Consider the following 25,891-nt stretch of genomic DNA (forward strand, 5'->3'; position numbering starts at 1 on the left):
CTAAAAAATAATTTATTATCGACAGACCAACTTGACAGCGCATCTAAGTCCAATTGGAGAAGGGCTGCGTCACTATGAGACTTAACTGTCTTAAAAAGCTTAAGGTCATCGGCGAATAAAAGATAGTCTGAATACTTAATTATTTTTGAGATGTCATTAATGTAAATTAAAAAGAATCATGCACAGAGTCGTCAAGCCAGGTTTCCGTTAGTACCAGGATGTCAGCACATTGAATAGCCGAGTTAGAACCTAATTCATCCAGTTTAGATTTAAGGCCTCGTACATTTTGATAGAAAATGCTTATATTATGCATTACAACCAGAGAAATATTATAATTACGAGCGAAAAAAACCTTGTTATTGTTTCTTATAAGTCGTCACGATACACCAATGTGTTTCGCCGTCGATGAAATATTTAACAAAAAAAATGTCGGTGATTTGTCAAAGGGTTTTTTTTTCTTTCGTCGAAATAAAATTAATAATCACACATTATCCGATAAATTTTACCTCTGAGATGGATTTAATTATTTGATTTATTTCGACGAGAGAAACAATTGAAGACATTATCCGATAAAATTTACCTCTGAAATGATTTAATTAATTGATTTATTTCGACGAGAGAAACAATTGAAGACAAAAAAATTTCCTTTGATAAAACCGACAACGTCTCGGGTTGAAGTCATCAACTCGGTCACCCATACTTACACATGATATATGCTCAGTAGCTGCGCATTACGGGGAAGTAAAAATAATAATTCTTTGATTTTTTTATCGATCTTAGGCGTATCTACGTAAGTCAAAACATCTTCGACAAACAAAAGTCGAGGATTATCTGTATGTGATTGTTGATGATCTAATTTTAGGTCAATCTCGAAAATTTATTTAAATTGGGCATGTTCTGTTTTAACTTTCAATATTTTATTTTAATTTTAATATATTGATTATAATTTTATTTTGATATTTGAATTTAATTTTAATATAATAATAATATTTTTAATTTTGATATTTAATTTCAATTTTTAAATTTAATTTTTATTTCGATATTTTGTACGCTACTGGTTTAATCCTGCTGGTTAAATCGTTGGACCAAATTCGTCGTTGGTTTGGTCCGTACGCAGCATAAAGTAAACATATATACATATGAGAGATAATGAGAGCCTTTAATGCAAATTTTATAAGATATAGTGTGAAAAATATAAAGTTTTAGGCATTTAATCAATTGAAATCTCACAAAACGAGTGGGGGGAGGGTGGGGGGGGGGGTTGGGAAGTCAAACAAACAAGGTTACAAGCTAATGGCCAAGGGTTAGCTGTCACCGACTCTAAATTTTTTTATTTAAAAAAAGTAAGCAACATATCTTTTAGCAGGAAAAATGTTATAACAAAAATAAAATAGCTTCTTAAGAATACTAAAATATTTAAATAAGAATCCAAAAGCATATTTCTAGACTGGAACAAAAATTTCCAGCAATGGAAAAAACTCTTTCAGTTTCGGTCGATGTTGGTTTCATACATATGTAGATACATACATACATATGTATATGTAGTTTTTAAAATGATCTGTTTTTACTAGCCTCTTCTTACTTTCACTTACGATTTCTAATCAGAAGAAATTTGGGTTCTTATCCAATCGTTTTAAAACTTTGACATTTTGCTAGGTTTGGTCGTCAATATATGTATATGGAAATAACGTCCGCCATTACGATAGTGAAAAATAATCGTAATAGACAAGTTTGAAAATACTCCATCATATTTCTCGATGGCGTCTATCGTTCACATTGATCGTTACTGGCCTCTTTTTACTTTATATCCCTTTTCACCATCATCATCAGCTTTTAATTGTTTAAACGTCTATAGTTTTTTTTTCGCTCTATATTTTTTTACGATGTTTATTTAATTAATCCAATTAAAATGGTCGAAACAGTTTGCTTTTTTGAAACGATTGCTCTTTTGGTGGTACGTTTGTTTCTCTTTCCGCACTATGTAGCTCGCTATTTAATTACAAAACAAATGTTTTGCGTCGTTCAAAAGCTATTCTTATACGAGCAATCCAGCTCCGGTCCTTTGTTGCTGTTTGTCGAGTCTTCGAAATGAGCTTTCGTGGTAAACGGTATCTTGATAAGACAACTTAGTGAGGGTGAGTTTGGTCATACAAAAGCTGGGCCCCACGCAAAACCTCCGCCTTTTGGAAAATCCGATTGCAGCGACCGAATTCCCCGTCCTGGAAAATAAGTGCCCATAATTGAAACAAATTAACGAAACTATTCTGTTGAATTTTCCAGAGTTTTTTTCGCTCTTCGGCGGTAGTTGGCGCTAATGGAATTTTGCAATTTCCAGCGGCGGCGCTTAATACGGGTATAGTTTGCTATAAAAACATTTTTGCGCCGAGCGGCATATAAAATTTTATTATTTTCCAATGTCTTTCCTGGGGTCGGTCGCTAAGAAAATGGCCGAGGAAATGGAATGGGCCGACATGGAGCATTTGGTCTACCGGAATGGCTTTGGCGTCAATATTTTATTTGACTCGAAGCTCTTCAGCTCTGCCTCACCACTCTCGGAAGGCGTTATGTTTACTAAAACTGGTACTCGTACGATACGAGTACTTTGAATTTATTGAGATATCGTTTTCAATATGAGATTTTTCACTACAAGAAATTAACTACGTATGAATTTTGCATATAATAGATCGGAAACATTGTGTGATAATAACTGCACAACAAGAATTTACATCTTCTTCAAGTATTACTTATATTATTTTGATCATGATGAAATATTTCGACAGTAACAATATTGTATCGTTATCGCGTTATAAATTTTTAATTGTTTCTATTCGTCAATATAATGAAACCAGGATAATTAGTTTCACTCTGTATGTTTGGTGACATTCTTACCCGTCAAAAATTTGTCATCTGATTTTATACCACTTCCATTTTTTAGAACGCTTTAATATTTTACCCATATTCGGGGGTAAGCTAATATTTAAGTAGGTTAATTTTTCCAACATGAAGTTTGAAGAGTTTAATTATTAACGAACTCATTAAAAGTTTCATCAGAAACTTGTCAGATTGAAGATGTGACAGCTAGCTATCCAAATGTGGCTTTCTACCGTCCCTTTGCAACTCGCAAGGAAATTAGTTGTAAAAGTTACTTATTTCATTCTCATTTATTATGCAACCGAACGTATCATGATACTTTGTAACGATAACACATTTCATTAAACTAGAGTGGGAAGCTTTCTCCGGAAGCTGGAAAGCTTTCCTCTCCCTCACTCTTTTCCTTATTTGGTGTTTATGTAAATTTGCCGTTAAAAAGCAAGCTCGTATTTCCGACATGAAGCTAGAGAAGCTTAATCATTATCTAAATCATTAAAAATTACATCGGAATTTTGTGTCACACAGAAGACAACTATCCAAACGCGGCTTTCTATCGCCCTATTGCAACTCACAGGTTAAAAGCTTAATAAATAGTCAAAGTTACTTTTTTCACTCTTGCTTACTCTCATCTTATATTAACTTAATATTACAAAATTCAATAGGTTTAATTCACTAATGGATTATTAATTTTAATTAAATATAGTTTCATTATATGTGTTACACCGAATCCGTGAAATTGCCTATTGCGTGAAATCGGCAAAAATTGCCGAATTCATGAAAAGTGTAAGCCCTACTTTATTCATCAAATGGGCAAGTTAGCTGCCGAATGCGTGCATTGGGCATTGTATGGAATTTTTAAATTATAATTTTTGACAGTTGGATGATAGCGCGCCCCCCCGCTCCTGTCCATTCCTACTCTCCTCATGGTCCACACTTCGTAATATCCATCCAAACACATCGTAATATCTTAGCAGCCAACAATTACACAACAACACTGGGTTAAGTTAGGGTGATCCTATTAATTTAAGATTAGGTTGTTAAAGTATTTATTTTTGTTACTGGAAACCCATTTGAACTCTAAAATTTGTTGAATAAAATCAATGGTGTATTCGTTATGTATGTATGTATGTATGAATCGATGTTTGTTAGGAGAGGTAGTGCAGTAGAATGTTGTCCACACGCTATTATTGTAACGCCGAATGCAGTAAGTAATACAAACGTTGAATAACTCGTACGTGCAATGTCTGAATCAATAGTCTTAAATGTTCGCGTGATGAAGTGCAATAAGGCTTTAACGTAGAGCCTTCCGTCCCATAAGTTCCACTTTATCGCATGCACCACCTGCCAGCCGTGCCATCTTTTAAGGCAAACGGATCTGCAGCCATGTTATAATATCCTTTGTGTAATTGGTGAGGACAGTTCGTTATTTACTGCCGAACGCGTGCACATAATAAACGCAGGTAAAAGCAAAAGAAGTTTGCATTTTAAATCGCGTGTTTTCCTTTTAATATGCGCCGATTAAATTCAAACGTTATAAATCAACGGGATTAGTGCCTACATACGTTCGGGAAATTCACGGGACATTTCACCTTCGAATTCGATTTCGCCGCAATATATCTTCCCTTTTTTGCCCCATAATCACATTGAATTTAAAACGGTAGCGAAATCCGGTCGAACAATTTGAATCGACGTACAAAAAAGGCTTTCCTTTTGCAATAGGACCACCGAGGCAAAGAAGGGTGCGGGGTAGATTCGAGCAATAAAAGCTAAATAAACGTTTCAATTATTGTAAAAGTTGGAGGAGGGCACACGAGAGTAGTGGTGGTGAACAGGAAAAAAAACAGAATAAAATCGTTTGGGGATGAAAAAAAAGGAAAATCTCCCCTGTGTTGGTTGGGAACTCTCTTTAATATAGTAGAGTCTGAAGCTTGTTCCGCTATCGCCGGGACAGATCTCCTCGAAAGCCTTCTCAGCCTCTCCCCACAGTTGTCCCTCACGGCTCCTCCCAGACCACCCCTCGAAGCCCCCTACCTGGTTAGGGGTGGATCAATTCAATTACACGGAAAAGAAACATGATTGCCAATTGGCTCGGGGAGATTTTGCAATAGCGATTGCAACTGGACCGGGTGCATTCACTTGCGTAATTCAAACTGGGATACCGTCGGCCGGATGAAAGTCGATTCTAATTCGTAGTAAACTTTTCAAATTTAAATTCGATGACATCTTTTACAGCGCTATGTAAAAATAAGAAAAACGAACGCATATACACGTTTTAAATGTGGTATATTTTAAAAATTGTATGAGTAAACACGTATAGAATGTATTTTTGTTAAATAGTTCACATTATATAATATTTATATTTACATAGTCAATAGAAATAACAATGAAGCGAGTGTATCAGCTTATTTTCATTAAAAAATTATCTAATAATTATGGAAATCATGATCATTTAAATTATAAAAATCAAATAATTCAATAAAAAAAAATCTAAATATAAAAAAACAAGAACATGAAAACATAATTAATTCGAATCAGTCAAAATCTCGAGTTCATTTATTGTTACTATGGATATAGGAATTAATGCGTAGAAATGGGAAAAATAAATTTTCTTTTCCTCTAACATATTTTTAGCAAATATTGATATACATATGTATGTACATATTTTTACTAACCTCTTCTTATTAGTAATTTGTTATTTCTTTAAAATTTATTTAATTATTCCTTTTGTAAGGACAATGTTTAATAAGGTTTAATGGTAAGGTTTAATATAAAGAAATATTAAATTACTAGAAATATTTCAATGTTTCGAAGAAATATGTGAAGATAGAAAGAAAATTGAATTAATACAAATATTTGATTAAATTATTGCTATGTCAACATTGGCTTCATTGCCGTTTATGACATCGATCCAGCGGCAAATCGACCACGGGTTGCTACGACGTTTTTTCCCTACTATTAAATCAAAAATATCGATGTCAAAAGTAATCTCAGGCAAAAAATGCATGGTTAGACGAAATTTCAGATCAATTTGATGATCGAAAGTGACTCAACTGGAAACTACGACGAACGAAATTTGGATGTCAAACTAAATAATAACTTTAAAAATGACTATTCAATAAAATTTGTATTTAAAAAGTGGTGGTTGTTTCATGTTAGGAGCTTTGTAAGTCAACTTCATTGATCTTTAAAACGTTTTTCATAAATTAATAACTGAAAAAAAAATGTACTTGTTTTTTGATTTTTAATACATAATATTCAAATTCGGTTTTATGTCAAGATATTTCATAGTTATTTTCTATCATGTTATACATATATGTATTATACATACACATATCAAAGGAATCTTAAAAATGAATATGAAATAGTCAAGAACATTAAAATACGATCCTTTATGATGTTTATTTTTTTAAACCTAAAAAATAACAATGAAAAGGAGGATTGCAAAGAGCACCTTGTGAAACTTAAGTCAGATTAATTTCACAAGATATCTCTGATTTGAAAGCTGTTCTGTGGAATCAAAGAGAAGGGCTTTCCCGTTAATATATTAGCGTCGTCTTCTAAAGGATGGACCATCGTCTGAGATTCAAGTCGAATTAACATGAGATAAAAACCCATCCCCCAACGCGGCACTTTGTGAAATTGAAACAGTGGTGTTTGTTATTTAATCTGCACGAGTGGTGTCATTGTGGTCTCGTACCTAGTCATTCCCGATTACGTCTCGGATACGATCCTTTTCGGGCTGCTTTGATCCGCAGATATCAATAGGGAAAATCGTATCCATCGCAATTAGGACAGGACGACGACGGGTCCATCCGAAACCGTCGAATTAATTGGATTCGTGTACCGAAGAACAAATTGAAATTTTCGCAAGCTGGGGGACGCGCGGTTGCAGTGCGGGAAATCCGCCGCATTTAATATACATTTCAAATTAACCTTTAGCCTGCGAGCGGTCATCTGCACCTTAATGGGTGCACCGGGGCACACTCCGGTGGTCGCACGCGAAAACTTCACGTGCAATTTAGCACGACTCTCTCTCTTTTGTGCGCAAATTCGCATTTATACCATTGGAGATCTAATATTATATGGAGCGAAAAATAGAGGAAACTTCCTTTGGAGAAATTTTCTTACAAGATTATCATTGTTTGATTTATTGGCATATTATATAAACGTACATATGTATGTGTAGTATAAAGTGACCACAAAATATTGCTAGTTATTTCACTATGTAATTATGGAACTGTCTCATAAACATGATTTTCGACACGGAAGCGTTAAGGATTAGAAATAGTCAAGAAAAAATGCGAAAGTTATACTTGTACCATGTGTGTCTGCATGCTTTCAGTAATTTTCTCTATCTATGTATGTATATTGAATTGGTTTTATGTGAATGAACGATCTTCTGTGTTGTCAATGTTGGATATGGTAGGACGCTTGGAATGGCCCTTACGTTCTCACTGTCTTGAAAATTTCCGCACAAACCTTACCCGTTTCAAAGCTGGTGTTATGTTAAATTTGTTTTTATAGTGTGTGGGTATTAATTTTTTCCTTCACGATTAATCGATAAAAATTTTAATATGTTTATTTAGACCTTACTGGTATTTAGTACTAGTGGCCTAGTGCATGCATTCATGAATTTAATAAAAATAAAGTAAAAATTCGGGTGTGACCAACCCATGACTTTATCTACATATGTATTTGAGGAATTTAAGAAGGTTACAAAACAAAATTCGATATTGAACCGTATAGACAGATTTAAAATACTAATAACTATGATAGCGATACAAATTGAGCGCAATTGTATGGAAACTTGCAGAAGTTCTACTTTCAGTTGTCGGATTTTGTTCAATTTTTTTTTTACTTAATAAATCAGTATAATTATTATACACATTAAATATCAAGAGGATAAAAATAATTTAAAAGGTCAAAATAAAATAATGAAATATTGTTTTAAAAAAAATACTACTTCCAGCTTACAAATTCTGACCAAAACGTTAGTTTCAGGGGTATGGACAGAATCCAGGTGACAATATTTTTGACCTTTCTAGGAGGAAAAAATCCCACTTCCGGTTTCTTAAATTTAATGATTTTTTACGTTTACAATCCGATCGTTTTCATACTTTGCCATATTGCTCATATTGTCATCAATATAAGTAAATGGATCCTCCGCCATTACGATGGAGATAAAATATCGTTTAAGAAGCGTTTCAAGATCGAAATTTTTTTATCTCGGTGACGTCTTGTAGTCATTAATTTTATACAAAGGTGGCGGTAGTAAAATAAAATTATTGGTATTTTTAATCAAAATAATAATTTTATTTTCATCACATTGATACAAGAATTATACTTGAATTTTTTCGTGAAGATCACACATGTTTAAAGGATCGAAAAAAATAGTGGAAGAAAAATCGAACAAGAGTAAACTGCCATTTCCGGTTTGACGGATGCTTACCAAATTTTATAAATAACTTAGTATTAAGCTTAAACTTCTAGATATGAAATTTCAGTTCAATAAATCAAAAGGTTTCTGAGAAAAACAAAAAAAATCTCAATTCTCTAGAGTAAAAGTACTACTTTCGGTTGAGATAAAAATATTTAAAAAATACAATGTTATAAAAATTATTATTTCTATGTAAACAAATTTCAGTCCGATTTAGTTAGCGGCTTGGGAGATAATTGAATTCAAAAACTAAAAAAAAAAGAGGACACCTATAAGGGGAGGTTCCATTTCCGGTCAACTTAAAAATTTAAAAAAAATTAAGGTCCTGTCAATAAGAATTTCAGTAACCGATACTAAGTTTCAGATTGATAGAACTAACGGTGTCCAAAAAATCCCCAAAATACACAGACATGTGACCGCTTTTATATCATCACATACGTACTTACGCGGCCCAAACCTCTTAGTAATATATTTAATTACATTAGTTTAAGCCGGGATCATAATTTTGAATGAAATTTTAATCATGAAATCCCACACATTTGTACATTTTTTGTTGAAATATTGCTTAAATTGCCATTTTATTTCTATTTTAGTAAATTATTTTTTTACTACAGTTATTTTAAATACATTTATTTTTTTACTACAGGTTTTTTTTACTTAAGTTTTTTTAATTGAATTTTTTACATATTAAACAAATAAATATAACTATCAAATTAAATATATTTACAAGGTATTTGAAAAAAATTTGACCACCTGGGGATCGAACACGTGACTTTTTTGTTATTTAATAGCTTAACATGCCAACACCCATGCGATGATATGTCATCGGGTACAACACTAGTATACATATGTATGTATATTGATATACTATGTTTTTAAAAATCAACACATCAAATTAAGGACCCGCTGTTGTAGCCTATCCAATATGGGTAACGTTCAGAAATGGCTTTCAGATGCATCAAAACGCATCGTTGGCGGCATGAATGCACACGTGGACAGGTGTGCATTCTACGTAGACCGCAAACTGGGCTGGACGGTGTCACAAGGTGCAGTCAGTAATGGGAGCCGCATTCGGTACCCCGGGGTGACAACGGAAGGAAAATCACCGGAACCATTGTGAACACGTTCGTTATATTTCTCCGGTACGACGAGCCGACGTGCGATCGTCAACATTTTTATCTGAACTACCGCCGAAAATAAATTAAAATCGATATGATTTTTATGGCTCAATTGTGCATTTTCGACGCTTCATTGTACCGAAGTCGACGCCGGCATGGAAAGTTCTATCCGGTTTCAATGGTGGCTATTATGAGAGCGGCTCGCGCGCCACCGCTTCGCAACCACTGGCCTAATATAATGGAGCTGTCCACCGTGTCCATTGTGCGGCCGTCATCTCTTGTGACACAATAGAATGCACACGTAACGTTTTTGTGTCGCCTCTCTCTCCCTCTCTAATACACTCGTGTCCATTTTTTGATTCAATTTTGTATTATGGCCGCACGTTCGTATCCATTGTGACCAAATTGCGTGGGCAACTATAACTATACGAATTTCACAAAAAAAACTTCAATTTACTACCACGCATTCGACGACAAAAAAATCTTCAAAAGCTTACGCGTATTAGTTTTGGGTTGATAAATTATGGCTGAAGGCATTTTGGAATTTATATTTCTAAGTAATTGAATTTATTTCTTTTATACACGTGTACATTTGTTTATTTATATTTTCATCATAAAAAAATTATTGGATAAAAAAATGTTTTTTAAAAACTAACCTATTCTATATTTTGTTTATAAAATTAAGACAATATATAAAAAAAATAATTAAGAAATCACCAATTCTCTCCGTAAACTTTGATCATGAGTAATGGCCAAGTGCTCAATCTGCCATAGCGAGAGGGGGGCGAAAAGGGAAAAAAACGATCAGAATAGTGTGGACAAATGGACAGTGTGGACGATAGACGTCACCGTGAAAGAAGATGCAGTATTTTCAAATGTGTCTATTACGATTATTTTTCACCATGGTAATGGCGAACGTCATTTCCACTTATATTAATGACCAAACCTAGCAAAATGGTAAAGTTTTAAAACGATCGGATATGAACCTAAACTTCGTCAGACGACAAAATCGATTCTGAACTAAAATAAGTTTCTAAAAAATAATTATGATCTTCAACCGACTAATTGTGTTACGAAACCCCTATGTTGAGTTAGAGTGAGATGCTGGGAAGATCCACGCTGCTCCCATTCTTATTTCCTCTCCTTAACCTTTCCATCACGTACGACTACTATACATGTCCTAGCGAACATGCCCTCAGCGCGCGAGACACGCATAGATGTCTTGGAAGTTCCAACCTGTATAAGAGCCGTCTATTGTGCTAAAAATTTATAACTTGGTTGAAAATATTACTAAATGTATACTTTACCAAATTCAATAGATGGCAGTAGTCAAAAAAACTATTACAACCTATATTTATAGTCGAAAACGCGATAACAAAATCCGCAAAAAAGCAGCCGCGTACAGGGCATGTTCGCTAAATTTGGTGACGCGGGCAAAGGGTTAATTCTTTGCTCGTGAATGACCGCTATAGACGTCTTGCGTAAAATATCAGTAGCGCGAATTACGTGAATCAATGTGTAAACAAAATAGTTCAGGCGTGATTTACTATTTTAAAAAATACTTCAGGTGTCAATTGACATACATATATATATATGTAAATATGTATATTCACATTTGAAAGCTTGATTTAAAAATTCGCTAAGAAAGTTCCGCAAAAGTTGCCGCGGGTAAAGAGTTAGGAATTATTCCACTAACTTATTACAAGCCCATGAAAGTCCACGAAATTCCTACCCGTCAAATTTTGTGATCTGATTTTGATCCACTTCCACTCTTTAGATCGCTTTGATATTTTATCGACATACGGTGGCTAGCCAACATTGAAGTAAGCTAATGTCTCCAACATTAAGCTGGAGGTGTTTAATCATTAACGAATTAATTGAAAATTAAATCAGAATTTTGTATCAATGATTTTAATAGATGACAGCTATCTATTCAAACGCGAATTTCTAGCGCAGGTTAAAAACTTGATAATTGGTACATAAATATTTTTCAGTCTCATCTCATATAAACTTAATATTACAAGCTTTTATACTTTCTCATATACGTTTTTAATTCACTTATAGATTAAATGAAGAAATATACATATTTGTGAAATTCGTGATCCAACTATTGAAGTGTTCTTGGTCAAGTAACTTTTACATAGCTGTTATTCTCGCTCAGTATATGATGTAGGTTTATCTAAGCAAGTTTCACTTTTGCAGTTAGTAATTTTCATTCTACACGACCGATTTAATTACTGCTTCTTTTATTCATAAATTATTTAATGACCTTAGCTATCGAATAGAAAGTTATATTAAAACGTCTTTTATTTTGAATGAAGGTTACTTATGTTTTGATAAACGATAAATGAAAGCTTTGGCGTCCTCAAAAGTATAATAAAAATGGAATATATTATATCTGACATATCAGTATCAAAAATTAAAATTGTAAATACGGCAAAGAAGTCGCGTGTTAGCCTCGCCAGAGATTTTGGGTTGCTTTCCCGGATTCTACTCATCAAATGGAATTCAATTTAATCATAACATTCGCTGAATAACGTCTTTGTGCTATCGCCATATCAGCGCCCCTTAAGTCGAAATGAGATGAGAAGGCAAAAAGATGCCGGAGTCGAGATAGCTTCCACAGTAAAGAGCTAATGCCCTTTAATGTTTATTAGGGCCGAATCTCTCATCACATTTGTTGCGAGGGAAGAAATTCAGCTAAATTACTTTTATGTCATACTAAGTATTAACGACGAGCCGGCAAGATAGCGCTTCCCGGTGAAATGGCGGCCAAAAAAAGGGGTTGCAAAGAAAACGTGTCGACCCCTCGTGAATATTTTCATTTCGTTCGATGTAAATATTTATTTGCAATTTGCGCGCGTGAAAACGGCGACACTCGGAGTTTCGTCGGCGACATAATGGAAACGGCCAACCAAAGGTTTAAAATTTCTCAAAATTGGCATTCAGGTACGTCGAGCGTAAAATTCGGAAAATGTTTTTCGGCGTCGGAATCTGGCAGGCTCTCTTTTATCTACGGCTTAACTTGACCCAAATTAAAGTTGTATCAACCAAGAGGTTGGCTGAAATTTTTCGCAAACATAAAATATATATACCTACATATGTATGTACATGTCTCTAGAAAAATATCTCGTACCTACTGGATATTTCAATTTATGTTTATTTTGGCTGAAGTTTGTTAGCTCATGATTTAAATGCTAATCCTAATGACAAAAATTTGGCCTTTAAAATTTTGAAATACTAGGGAGAGTTTTTACTTGCTTCTTCAAAATTCAACTTGTATTATAGTGTGTGAATATGTCGCTTATTTCAAATAGTCTAATGATGAAAAATGAACTAAATTTATTAATTTAATTTACAAAGTGTTTTTACACTTCATAATTCGTATGTGATGTGCTCGTAAGCATTATTTTGGAAAAGTTACATATTTCTAATTAATTTCTATTTTATTTCATAGAATATGAATACCCGCCTTTACAATACCTATACAATCAATATACATTAGCATTTTATACAATGCGAATTCATACAAATATCTACAGAGACATTTATGGAGAAATTTTTGCAGCATTTTAAATAATCAAATTTTAAAACCCCAAAACATTGAATAACTTGAGATTAGCAAGAGAGATAGGAAAGGAGATATCAATATTATAGGAACTGTTTCAATGAAAATCAGAAAAATTGGCAAACTTTGATAAAAAAAGATCGAGATCGAGTCACTAACTATGGCTAGCAGCGGGACTCTAGTGGGACTCGAACCTGTGACCACTCTGTTCAAAAGCATAAAATCATATATATACAGACGGTAATCTGTGTGTGTGTCCTAACGCTCGCCGAACATAATGAATGAATCGATAAATTCATTTTTCGGCGAGACGACTTTGCCGCGACTCGAACCAGTCATCTCAAAATAGCCTCATATAAGTCTAAACTGAGCTAATGGTCACGAACATCACGCCAAATCCAATTCTTCATTTCGCCTTTTTTTTTAAACATTAATTGAAATTTTCCTTCTTGCCGTATAAAAATACGTAATTATAATAATTTTATTTAGCGAGGTTTTGAACCATTTTTTTTCATATAAAACAATTAAATATATATTTTTAATTGAAATTGAAATTAATTTATATTTAACGATATTTGAAAAATAAAATCCATTCCAGGACGCCGAGTCGAACCTACCCCCTCGCGCCCAGATCAATATACGCTGACCACTACACCACGATACGGATACAAAGAGTGCTCTAAATAACGTTAATATTCAATAATCGTACAGAACGTATGGGCAACCAATCAAAACGGAGTAGAGTCATATCTTCGGTTATTGTCGGGAGTGGTCGGGTGTCATGGATCGAGTGAATCGATTTCGATTTGCAGTATCGCTCGGGGCGATAGCTAATAATAATAGAAAAAAATAGGAACTCTTTAAATAAATAATTGAAAACTCTCTATGGGAGTCTGCGTATTTTTAAGAATTGAAAATTATTACAAATGAAGAATTGAAAAGTATCTATGAGAGTTTACGAAAATAACGGTTTCGGTTCCGGATATTTTTTTTAGTTTTATACGAGTATATAATAATTTTATACCCATGCGATGATGTTTCATCGGGCTATTCACTAGTGCTAATATAATAAGCATAATATGGTTAGTGATAAAAATAAATAAAATATTATACTAATGCAGTTATTAGATAAAAATACGATTTTATATTAACGGGGGGGTTATATTAATAGCAATAAGTTGGTACATGAATTTGGTTGAATTTAAATTTTGCATATTCTGTTTATGTTACCTTCGTTTTTTTTGCCTATGCAAAAATAGAGTGGATTGTGTGTGGTGAAAAATTCCGCTCACTTGACTCGCAATAAAAAGATAAGCGAGTTGAGTTTAAATAGATATTCAGTTCGAGATAAATCCGGTTTTCCCGCGGGGGTTTTTCCGGATACGTTGGTTCGCTGTGGCGCACTGCGATTTTCACCGGTTAGAGTCAACGTCGTAAATTATTAATTTTCATATGCATTCTTATATAGGTATAAGTTGATGTACATAATATGGGAAAGTAAAATTGTTTTATTTATATTCATGGACAAGTGGATTAATTTAGTTTTAGTCATTTAAGAAATGTTTCTTTCCAAGTGTGGTACAATGTGGGAGTGTTCGAAAATTGTTTCTAATAGATTTAGATAAGCCATTTGGAATCCGTTTCTGGCCAGTTTTCCCACTTCCCGTCGACGTTTAAAGTCCTCGGTTTAATCTATCCAAAGGGGGTGAGGGGTGGTGAACATTTGGCACACATTTCAGCAAAGTATAATATCCGAGATAACGCCCTCGTCTTCATATCAAAACGAGAATCTTCACCTTTCGAAACGTTCGCCTCTAATGACTCGTTCGACTTAATGCTCTTTTTAATACTATTTTATTATACGAAGTGGAGAATCAAAGCGATGCATAATAGTATGTATGTATGCTTAACCCACTCTAAAAGGTCATTGCGAATTCATTTAAAAATAAACTAAAAACTCTAATGCGAATTTTTTTCATGCCGATTTATATCAATCGTTCGTATTTTGCCCTTTAAATATTTGTTGGCATATTTAAGCGGTTGTATTTTATCAAGAAAAGAACGATGAAAGATAAGAGTTTGTAGCTTTCGGGATGCGTAGAAAAGCTTGTGACGTTGATCGCATTCGGATAGCGAAACGTGTCGTCACATTTTATGGTCTTATCTTCATACTATGAAGAAAATATTATATATCAGGTTATAACCCCGTGACAAACGTGCGGGTTATAAATAACTTGGATATTTGAATTCTGATACTATTATACGCGCAGAACCAAATATCATCCATCAGTGATGAGATTATATAAAATATTTTTACAAGATTTTTACTAGCTTCACTCAGGTTAGTTAGCTAGAATTTCTTTATATAACTAAATATAAAAGCTTGTGGTGTACGGACATGATTGAAAGGTAATATAATATGTAAACCCCAAGCTTTCATATTTGGTCATGTAAAGAAATTATTCTAAGACTACTTTACGTTTTATATTTTTGTCTTGTTATCTTATTTTTACGTTTTACATTTTCGTACTATCATCTTATTTTTTATTACAGCTTTTAATTTTTATTTTTACTTTGTCTACATATGTACATATGTACGTGGTAACAATAGATGAAGTTTTGTGACCATGCGAAAATTTTAGCTAGATATTTTGACTGATTCGAGCTCAGAATCGTGTGTTTGCGTATGCGTGTCTGTGTATTTTGGGGATTTATTGAACACTGTTAGTCTTAATATCGGTTACTGAAATAATAATCGATACGAAGTAAATTTTTTTAAATTTTTAAGTTGAACGAAAACGATACCTCTCCTTATATGTATGTAAGTGTCCTTTTTTTTTAAGTTTTTGAATTCGATTATATCTCAAACCGCTCAACAGATTAGACTGAAAATTTCTTACATGTAATAGGAATCATAAATTTCATATATTTAAATTATTCAACCGAAATTAATATTTTTAATCTAGAGAATCGAGGTTGTTTAAGTTTTTCTCAGAAACCTTTTAGTCGAGCGCTTGTTCAATTTTTCTTTCATTATTTTTTTCGACCCTTTAATTGTGTGATGTACACTAGAAAATTCAAGTATAATCCTTGTATCAATGTGATGAAAATAAAAAAAATAATAATTTATTAAACAGGAAGAAGGATTTTTTCCAATAATTAAATTCTTTATTTCGAAGTCATCATATAAAGGCCTCTTGGAGGCGTTGAAGTTTCATAGCCACTGGTTCTGTACTTGTCTGGTCTTTATAGCCCTAGGACACACCCACTAGAAGTCGTTACACACGCATTCTTAATTACTTACACCCTTAGTCCTCATCGACAGATCGGCGATTCTCAAACCGTAACATCAAAGTCGAATTTAATGCAAGGCGGCACGACACCCCCCAAACGCCTATTTAGCGTTACAGAATCGTATCAAAGCTTCTAGTTCGTTAGTTATCTGAGTGATTGATTAGATTTTATACTGAATTGATCCAATGAGATTGCCATTGATATACCGTAACGTTTAATTAACGCAGTCGATTACGTGAGCGGGCTAATGATGCTTGTAAATTTCGCGAATGTGCGTAATTAAATGGGTTTAATCACTTTGAGGCTGAATGCCGAGGCTTCAAAAAGGAATGACGTAGGTCGCGTATCTGGGTAAAAGTCGGAGGTCGTTATTTATTCAGATGTTCCTCTCCAGCACTGAGATGAAATTTCTTCCTTCCTTCCGGTTCTTGCAGCCCTTTAAGCTTTTTGCTCGGAAACCCTGAACCAGAATGCACCGTATAAATTATACATTCAATTACGGACAACTGGTACGTGCGCTTTATTAAATTTCGGTCGGGATATTTCCCTCCCGCGAGTGTCTATAATGAATCGGTTCGGCGGGAACTCTGCAAAATTGAAAACCCGGAGTTTGTATCGATATTTAAATATAATTTAACTATTAATTTTAATTGGGTTTAGTTAGGAGGGTTGAAAGTTTATACGAGTGGAGAAAAATTTAACCTATTTGTATTGCAGTCCCACATTGCGCGAACACTGAAAGTTGTTGCCGGCTCAAAGCAAATGCATTTTCAAAAGCTGAAAGTAAAGGGAAAAAGGGCCAGTTTTCTCTGTTGGCGAAAGGTTCAGCCGACCGACATAATGAAGTTTCTAACTCGTGGCTCTTTGTCATCGACTTGCACTTGAAACGAATTCTAAAGTATCTTTGAAAGAAACCTCTGAAATTGTGAAACTAGAACAGGAAAAGTTAGCCTGCAGTTATATATATATTGAACAGTCTTATAGAAATTTCCATTTATAACTAACTACGATAAAGTGATCGGATATATGTATTGTGCAAGTATATTTTCAAAAACTTGAAAGTTATTAAGAAAATTAAATAGTTTTCGTGTGTAAATTAAGTCATTGTCATCTTGGATTTATCAATGTTACCTGTGTTAAATTAATCAGAAATTAAGTGGGTGTGTATAAGAGTGAAATATAGTATTCAATAATAAACAAAATATGTATGAAAATAGTTTAAATTGAAAATTTTTCTGTAAATAGATTTATTTCTGAAAATAAACGTATCAAATTATATATTTTTGGATGAAATACAGGCAGGATGAGGATAAAGATTTTTGAAGAGGATAAAGACAATGAAGAGGATAAAGATTTTTGCTGCCGCGTCTTCTCATTTCCGCTCATCACTGTATGTTTGTTGGATGGAGCTACTTCATCGAACGCCATAATTTGACTTTCAATTGATTAATTAATTATTATTATTATTATTATATGCACATATGTTATTTTTATCATTATTATTATAACATTAAATTATATTTATTTATTTATATTTTATAAATCATTTGTATTATTCATATATTATCTGAATAATACTTTACGTTTGGTGATTATTCCGTAAAAAGCGATCTCGCACCCGTCACTAAAATCACGATCACGGAACATCTGGCACCCAAAAACTCCATCAATCAAAAGCTACATACGCTAAATATTATACTAACGAGAACTAAAGTGCCAGATATTCCGTATGCGTGGTTTTTGAGGCAACGATTGTCGTGCGTGCGATCGCAATTCGCGCAATAATCCGTTTACCATATTTACCGTTTACATACATATGTATATGGACGATTACATTATTCTCCCTATCGTCTGTAATTAAAGTTTTAATATTATTTGAAATACAGTAGGGTGAGTTGAAATTCCTCTTATTCTATTTTTAATTCAAACTTTGTATGAAAGTCAAAACTAAATGGCTTTTCGTTTGTAAATAAGTCAATAGAATTTTGGATTTATCAATATCAATACGATATTTTTCAATTAAGTCAGAAATTATAAAAATGGAATATTATATTAAACAAGAAACAAAAATATGTATGAAAACAGTATAAATTTTAATTTTTCTATAAATAGATTTTTCCCAAAATGACACGTATAAAATAATTTTATACAGTTCTAATTTATTATTCTATTTTTAGTTCAAGCTTTGCATGAAAGTCAAAATTCAATTCGAATTATTTAAGAGTTTTCAATTTACAATAAATTTATTTCGATTAATATATGTATATATTAATCGAATATATTATATATCGGCGCTTAGATGTAAATTTTAGGATCATTAAAAGTTTTCCGTTAAAATATGATACATTCTACGTGCCGATTTGTACTTTCCTATTGTTAGCGGCGAACAATACGTGCAATAAATGTAATTAAACTAATCACCGTTTAAAATCAAAAATATACACACGTTTGTTATAAACGGTATTTTTTATTAAATAATAAAATTTAAAAAAAAAAGAGATGGCAGCGGTGGGATTCGAACCCACGCCTCCGAAGAGACTGGTGCCTTAAACCAGCGCCTTAGACCGCTCGGCCACGCTACCGATGTTTGTCGGGTTATTATAATCAAACAGCTAATGGAAACGAGCGTTTGGTGGTTTGGATGCTGGCCAATTTTGATTTAAATCTGTCGCGACGGCCGCTCTTCGTGTCGACACGATGTGAAAAATTGTTTTAACCTCCTCGCGCCGCGGCACGGCTTCCAATTGTATGTACGCATTCGAGATTTAATCAATTTAACAATGCTGAAACTTGTCTAACGCCGAGAGGAACTACTAAACAGAGGGATATATCCCTCCTCTTTATGGAGGTGGCCCCGTTAACTATCCGGCATTCTCGGCGCCGTGGCTTACTTACTTCGCAGACTATATCTTCGTGTGGGGTTGAGCTTCTGAAATATTTCCACGCCATCACCTTCTTTGTGTGGGAGCATTTCACTCATGACAATATAATACTTATATTTGATTAAAATGAATAATTTTTACATAGAATATTTATTAAATATAATATATATTTTTGGTATAATATGAAAATCAATTACTTATTTTCTAATATTTAGCTTTAAATGCATATAACGCCACATACATATATGGATTTGTATATTTCATTATAACTCATTGTTTACAAGGTTTTTATTAACTTCACTGTGTTAGTTTAGTGACTCATTCCTGCCCGTAAAAAATTTGCGATTTTTAATCACATATAGGTACATACGTGGGTGAGAAATATGACAAGGGTAGTGGACATAGTGGATAGAGTGAAGAGATTGAAATGGCAATGGGCGGGTCACGTAGCTAGGAGGATGGACGAAAGGTGGACAAAAGAAGTGCTTGAATGGTACCCGAGAGAAGGCAAAAGAGTAAAAGGAAGACCGCAAGGAAGATGGGTGAACGAAATTAGGAAAATGTGCGGAATGAGATGGATGAGTGTTGCGCAAAACAGAGACGAGTGGAAGCGTGTTGGAGAGGCCTTCATCCAGCAGTGGATGGCGAATGGCTGTAAATGATGATAGGTACATACATTTTCAACTATGTATGTACATATGTATGTAGTGTAACCTGTGAAGTTAAATAGGGAAGGCGAGCAGGTTCATGAGATAGCCAGCTGTCATCACGTCGATTTTGATAAAATTTTAATTATTTCGTTAATGATTAAATCCTTCTAGCGTTATGTCGGAGACATTTTCTTACTTTAATTAGCGCTAACTTCCGCATATCGGTAAAATATCAAAGCAATCAGTCAAAATCAGTTTACAAATATTTCGTCACGTATACACAGTCAGTGAACTTAGTTAAAAGCTTCTAAAATACAAATTTAACCTCTCCTTATTTTATACCAGTCATGTATGTAAATAAATGCATTGTATATATCACTAGCTGAATCCGGCATGCGTTGCAATGCCACAATAACGCGTACAATTCCCGTTCCTGTTCTCGTTCCCGTTTCCGTTCCCGTTCTCGTTCCCGTTCCACAGAAATTCAATTGTATACCTAATAGGTATAGATATATTTGTTTACGTGGGCCATCCGCTGTGTGTTTGTGGTACAGCCCTGAATGGTTAGTACATTCGAGTGCGAGGTAGGCGTGGCGCGATTATTGTCACACTCACGGCGTGAGGCGTTGAAGGCGGGATAGCTTTACTTTCGCGTCAGTAAAATCGTAATTACGAATATTATTATAAAGAGGTTTTTACCCGTTTTTTTTTCGCAGTAATCTTCCCGGACATGCATACACAAGTGGTTAGGGGCCTATACGAGATACACACATACAGACAATTAATTTTATATACATATGTATATATATAGATAGCATCCACCAGGTTACTGTATTTTTTCAATTTTTAGAACGTAAAGGAATAAGATTTTCCATTTTTCTTTTGAATCTATTTTGCAAAAAAAAATATCGCTATAGTTTAAGAACCATTGGCGTACGTGACGAAGAGTACTCGCATTTCAGTCGGGTGGGGACATAAACTCATGTGACTCGAATGCCTGAACACCCGCCTCGAGTTCGGCCCTTTAATGCGGTTACAGCCCGGCCCTGGCTCGCAAGAAGATTCTCAAACGTGTTTGAATTTCGCACACGCAAGTTTCAGCACGGTTACAATACTGTAGCGTTACAGCATCCCAATGAAAAGCCGCGGGGGCACGGCCCGGTCTTTGTGCGATTTTTCGTGCTCGCACCCATATAATGATTTAATTAAGAAAATATGTATACGCGCAGTGAAAAGCCGCGCTTCACGAAATATGAAATTTTTGAGAAGCGCGTTAATGAATTTATGTGCGCTAATAAATCATAAAACTGCGCAGTTCATTTTAATTTATATCAGCCGGAGATTTTATTGTTGGCTCGTTGAGCCTTATAAAAAGTAAGTTTCCTTATGTCGCTTCTCCCCTCCCCCCCCACCCAAAGCTCACTTATTTTTTATAACCGACCCCATAAAATTATATTAGCTACAGATGTGACCAATATAAGACCGCTTGCTTTCTGTTTCTGGCCAAAGATAACACCGCATGACCATAATCGTCTTTATATATTGTACATACATACAATACATTTGTACATATAGCTGGTCGGGTAGCTTCAATGTGAAGTCGTTTCTATTGTTTTTGTGTAAAATATAATGTTTTTGCGTGTGAAAATATTTGTCGAAATTAAGGGTTTGTTTCGTAGACCGTGACGTTAGTTCGGCCGAGTGTGACAATTTATAGTAGTGTAAAGGCGAATTTAATTCGTCGTATTTGAAAAATGTCGAGAGTGCAAACTTTGTACTTGAATTTTGTACTATAAGCCAGACGTGTTTAATCTGCTAACTAAGATGAAAAATAATTAGTTGATGAAAATTTTCTTATTAATAAAAGAACGTTTTTGACATCGAGACTCGATATTTTTTTAAATATTTTTTCTATAGTGCTGATGGTCAGACTTGGATATTTGTGACTCCAGGTTGATAGTTTCCTATCAGAGTTTGCCAATTTTTCTGATTTAATTGTTGAAACGGTTCCCGATTAAAATTGGCTAAAATCCTTCCTACCTACTATGTCACCACTATTTGAGTATGATTAATGTATTATACAATAAAATTTATGTACAATTCATAGATGTCTCGTTAATTTGCAAGTTTTTCAATGTCTCGTAATTCAGTCACTTGTATAATAAAATGTATATAACAGGAAAGAGTTACAAGCAAACCCCAATGCACTTACCTGGCCAATTATAAACAAACAATTATACAGCATCATAGAGACAGTGGGTAGCATTATATAATATCAGCAAATTCAAGATGCTTTTAAATTCGAATTTGTGAGAGATAAATAAGATATCTTTTATGTTCATTAAATATACAAAAATACATAAAAGAAACAAAAAAAATGTTTTAAGTTTATATTAATCACTTTATTTATTTATTATATATTAATCAATTCAAAACTCAATAATGTTGCTGCTTCATTCAAATCAAACAGGACAATTCATTTATGTACATATGTATGTATGTTATATTACACGAATGATATATGTATACGGGTTGTCAAAATAATTGAAAATTAAACTGTTTTCAATTATGAATATTTAATTTAATATAAATTTATTATAATCTCTAAAAATATATGTCTTTTGATACCAAAAAGCTTTTGTTTAGAATGTTATGTACATTCTGTGGAGTCTTTTCCCCCATTTTATATTTTATTTATGGTTTAAAATGTCTTTTCAATTTAATATACTACGCATTAAATAGAAGTTAAAATGTTTCAAAGAGGAAAAATATATATTTTTTAATTTGATTGAAGGGAAGTTGAGATCAAAGGTCAGAAAATGATCAGTTTTTATAGCGATATTACTTTGTTGGCAGCAAAGAGGCTTTCGACGTCTCTTTGCGAACGCTTCGGTTTACCGCGACGACATAAACAAGAAGTTTAACAAAGAACCATAAAGTTGCAGATTTTAAGCCGAGATCGAATGTGTGCAGCGGCGGATGCGGGCAGAGGGGGCAGAAGCGGGTTGGATTTTCCATAATGCGTTTCCCGTTCCCGAACTTAGTTTAGTGAGGTGACATCTGCGTTCGTTCCCAGCCACTTTCCAATTCTGCCCTTCAGCTGCCAAATCTGCTTGCCGTGTCATTTTTACGCCCTTCTCGTTTTATCGACGCTGCAGTTGTTCCCCGGTATTCACTATATTGAATCGGACAAAAGTTTTCAATGTCCATCCTTCAATATTCACCCCTTTTTCGCGGAAAATATTTCTATGCGCCAAACATTCCCACGTCCATATTTGTATTCGAATCGCATATCTTAAAACTTTCCAATGAATATATAACAACCCACCACCCTCTAGCTATATAATATGTAATATACGTAGTACATGCATTTGTATTGTTGTACATGTATAAAGCAGTTATGAGCAAATGGATAATCCGTTTCAACGTTTGTCCTCGCCCGTTTGCAGCAAGAAGATCCAGTTTCCCAAAGCTATTTCTAATACCACCCCGACGGCTAGGGGTGTTTTGTATCAGTCTGGGCGGTGGACGGGGATGGAAACAAGGAAACCCAATTTGTGAAGTTGCTCGTGGACGAGTGCACCCAACCCTACAGCATCCATAAATTCCGGTCTCTATACATTTTTTAAACATCCCGACCGGGCTATGTATGTACGAGTGTGTATTTAAAAAATAAAGTGCTTCAAATATACACTCTTTATATCACCGTATCACAAGTAAAATGGCTTTATTTTATTTAAAATTTTGTATGTATATACCCGAGTGCTTTTAGTAAAGTAAGAAAACGGTCCTCCCAGTGTGCCCTATCTGCCGTAGAACTTATTCCGTAAAGCTTTGTAGATTTAAAACGACTCAAAGACGAGTCTCGTGACCCGTGCCAGCGCACAAAGTCACAAAGGCTATATATTTATGTATGTTCTCACTTGTAGTACGCTTTATGTATTATTTAGAAGTTGAATAACTGATTAGAAAGTACGTCTGGAGTGGCGTGTTTCGGCGCTCGGTGTTGATTCTGTTATCAGAGCAATCCATAATTCCCAGGGACACGTAAGCTCCAGTTGAATTTTCCATAATCTCGGATTATTTTTTATACTTCCGCCTAATTTCCCTATCGTCTCACGAAAAATAAACTTTTCGTCCGATAATTTCGGACTTTTTCCATTTCGCAAGCGTGTTGCACAGGAAATTGCTCTGTTTTATTATTTTCATTTTTCTCCCCCTTGCAAGTGATCCGAAGCGAAAAATTTTCAGATCGTGAAACATTTAATTGTATATTTATTTTTTATGCATCTATTTCGGTCGTGTTCGGAAGTACTTCAATTTCACTTGCATTTCCACTGTTGCCTGTGAGGCTTTTCAGTTGAATTATAGCCTCGCTGATTTTATAGCCTTTATGAATTTAATTGTATTATACAATAAAACACTTCGCACAGAATATCTCGTGTGGTACAGGAAGGCCAAAATTGTTTTTTGCTTTTTTTATATTAAACATATCTCAAGGCGAGCAAAATTTTGCGCCGACCAAAATATTTTGTTGTAATAATTATACATTTTTCTAGTTATAATTATAGTAAAGATATAATATTCGAATTTCAAATTTAATATTAATCATTTTTTTTTCTTAAAGCATTATCTTTTTATTACTAGTTTACTTCACTCTATCTGTTCATTAAACATATCAGTGAAAAATAACATGTCAAAAAATTGTCATATGATTTTTAACCACTTCCACTCTTCAAATCGCTTCGATATCTTACTGACAAAGCTAGCATTGAAGTTAGTGAATGTCTCTGATATGAAGCTAGAGGAGTTTATTATTAACCAACTCATTAATTACATCGGAATATTGTATCAAATGAAGCGATGACAGCTGGCTATCCAAACACGTCTTTCTACCACCCCTTCATAACTCACATGCTAAATAGTAACACAGTTATCACAGTTAATCTATTCACTCTCATTTATTTTTATTTCAAAAAGTATGTAGATGTTTAATTTGACAAGATATACGACGAAATTTAATTAATAATAGAATTCTTTATATTTCAAAGTTCTTCGTAGTTTATTCGTAAATGGAGATTTGACGAGTGTGAGAAGTGGTAATGTAAGTTGTATTTAAAGAAAAGTAATTTGTAAACAGTTCACACTTACATACTTATTGTTTTATTTTTTATTAAATTCTAGTGAAATGTTTCGTACACAGTGTTCTATAAATGTGATTCATGGTCGCTGTAATAGCACGTTCGTGTCGTTCTCTCTAAAAGTCTCGACATTTTCCATCCTCTTCATTCGTCCGGAAAACTCGTATTCCTCTCTTACTCTATCGCGAGTATCGTGCGGACACGTGGCTTAATATTCATTTTACATTAAATCTCAGTTAAAAGATCAAATAGTGACCCATGGTCAAATAATAACATTACGTTTGTGTCGTCGGAAAACATCCTAATATAATATTACAATACAATTATAATAATTTTCATTATTAAAACACGTTTCCGTTTAGTGTTTCCAATAATGTAAAAAAAACATATGTAATATATGTATGTATAGGTATATAATATTTAATGGCTTATGTGATTTTTCATGCAATTTTATAAATCTTTTTGTGTTAGGACTAACTGTGTCTATGAAGAAAATTTATTTCCCAAAATTCAAAGATATTTGATAATTGGAAATGCCTCTCTCATTTATCATATTCCAGTGATCAATTTTTGAGCATCGATTGTACTGTTACGTCGAACCGGTCAGAAATGGAGTGTTTCTGCGAATTAATCAACGCATTATCAATTCATCAGCACGTCAATAGCACGCAAATTGTGTATGAGGTGGGTGGTTCATCTTGTGGCTAGGAAGCAGCGGCCCATTACAAGTATGATTATAGACCAAACGTGCATACAAATTATGGAAGGTCATTGTATCTGGGTTGGTGGAACCAGACCAGATGGAAGCTCGATCGATTTCCCAGCTGAAATTCAAGCACCGCAATAACGATTCGTTCATATTTTATTAATTCGCCCCGCAAATATGATGCTCTCAATTTTATTCCTATTGAAGACAAGCGAATGATATTA

At 34.0% G+C, this 25,891-nt stretch overlaps 1 long non-coding RNA gene and 1 other non-coding gene across 2 annotated transcripts in view; both read right to left on the reverse strand.

Annotated features, from left to right (window-relative positions):
• LOC143909957 (uncharacterized) overlaps positions 1-25,891 on the reverse strand; it is a 420,033-nt gene that overhangs the window by 299,971 nt on the left and 94,171 nt on the right. The window lies entirely within an intron of this gene.
• Positions 18,789-18,870, reverse strand: TRNAL-AAG (transfer RNA leucine (anticodon AAG)). The gene has a single exon. It is a non-coding gene; the product is annotated as a tRNA-Leu (tRNA).

This window comes from Arctopsyche grandis, chromosome 3 (assembly GCF_051622035.1).
Source record: "Arctopsyche grandis isolate Sample6627 chromosome 3, ASM5162203v2, whole genome shotgun sequence".
NCBI classification, from domain to species: Eukaryota; Metazoa; Arthropoda; class Insecta; order Trichoptera; family Hydropsychidae; genus Arctopsyche; species Arctopsyche grandis.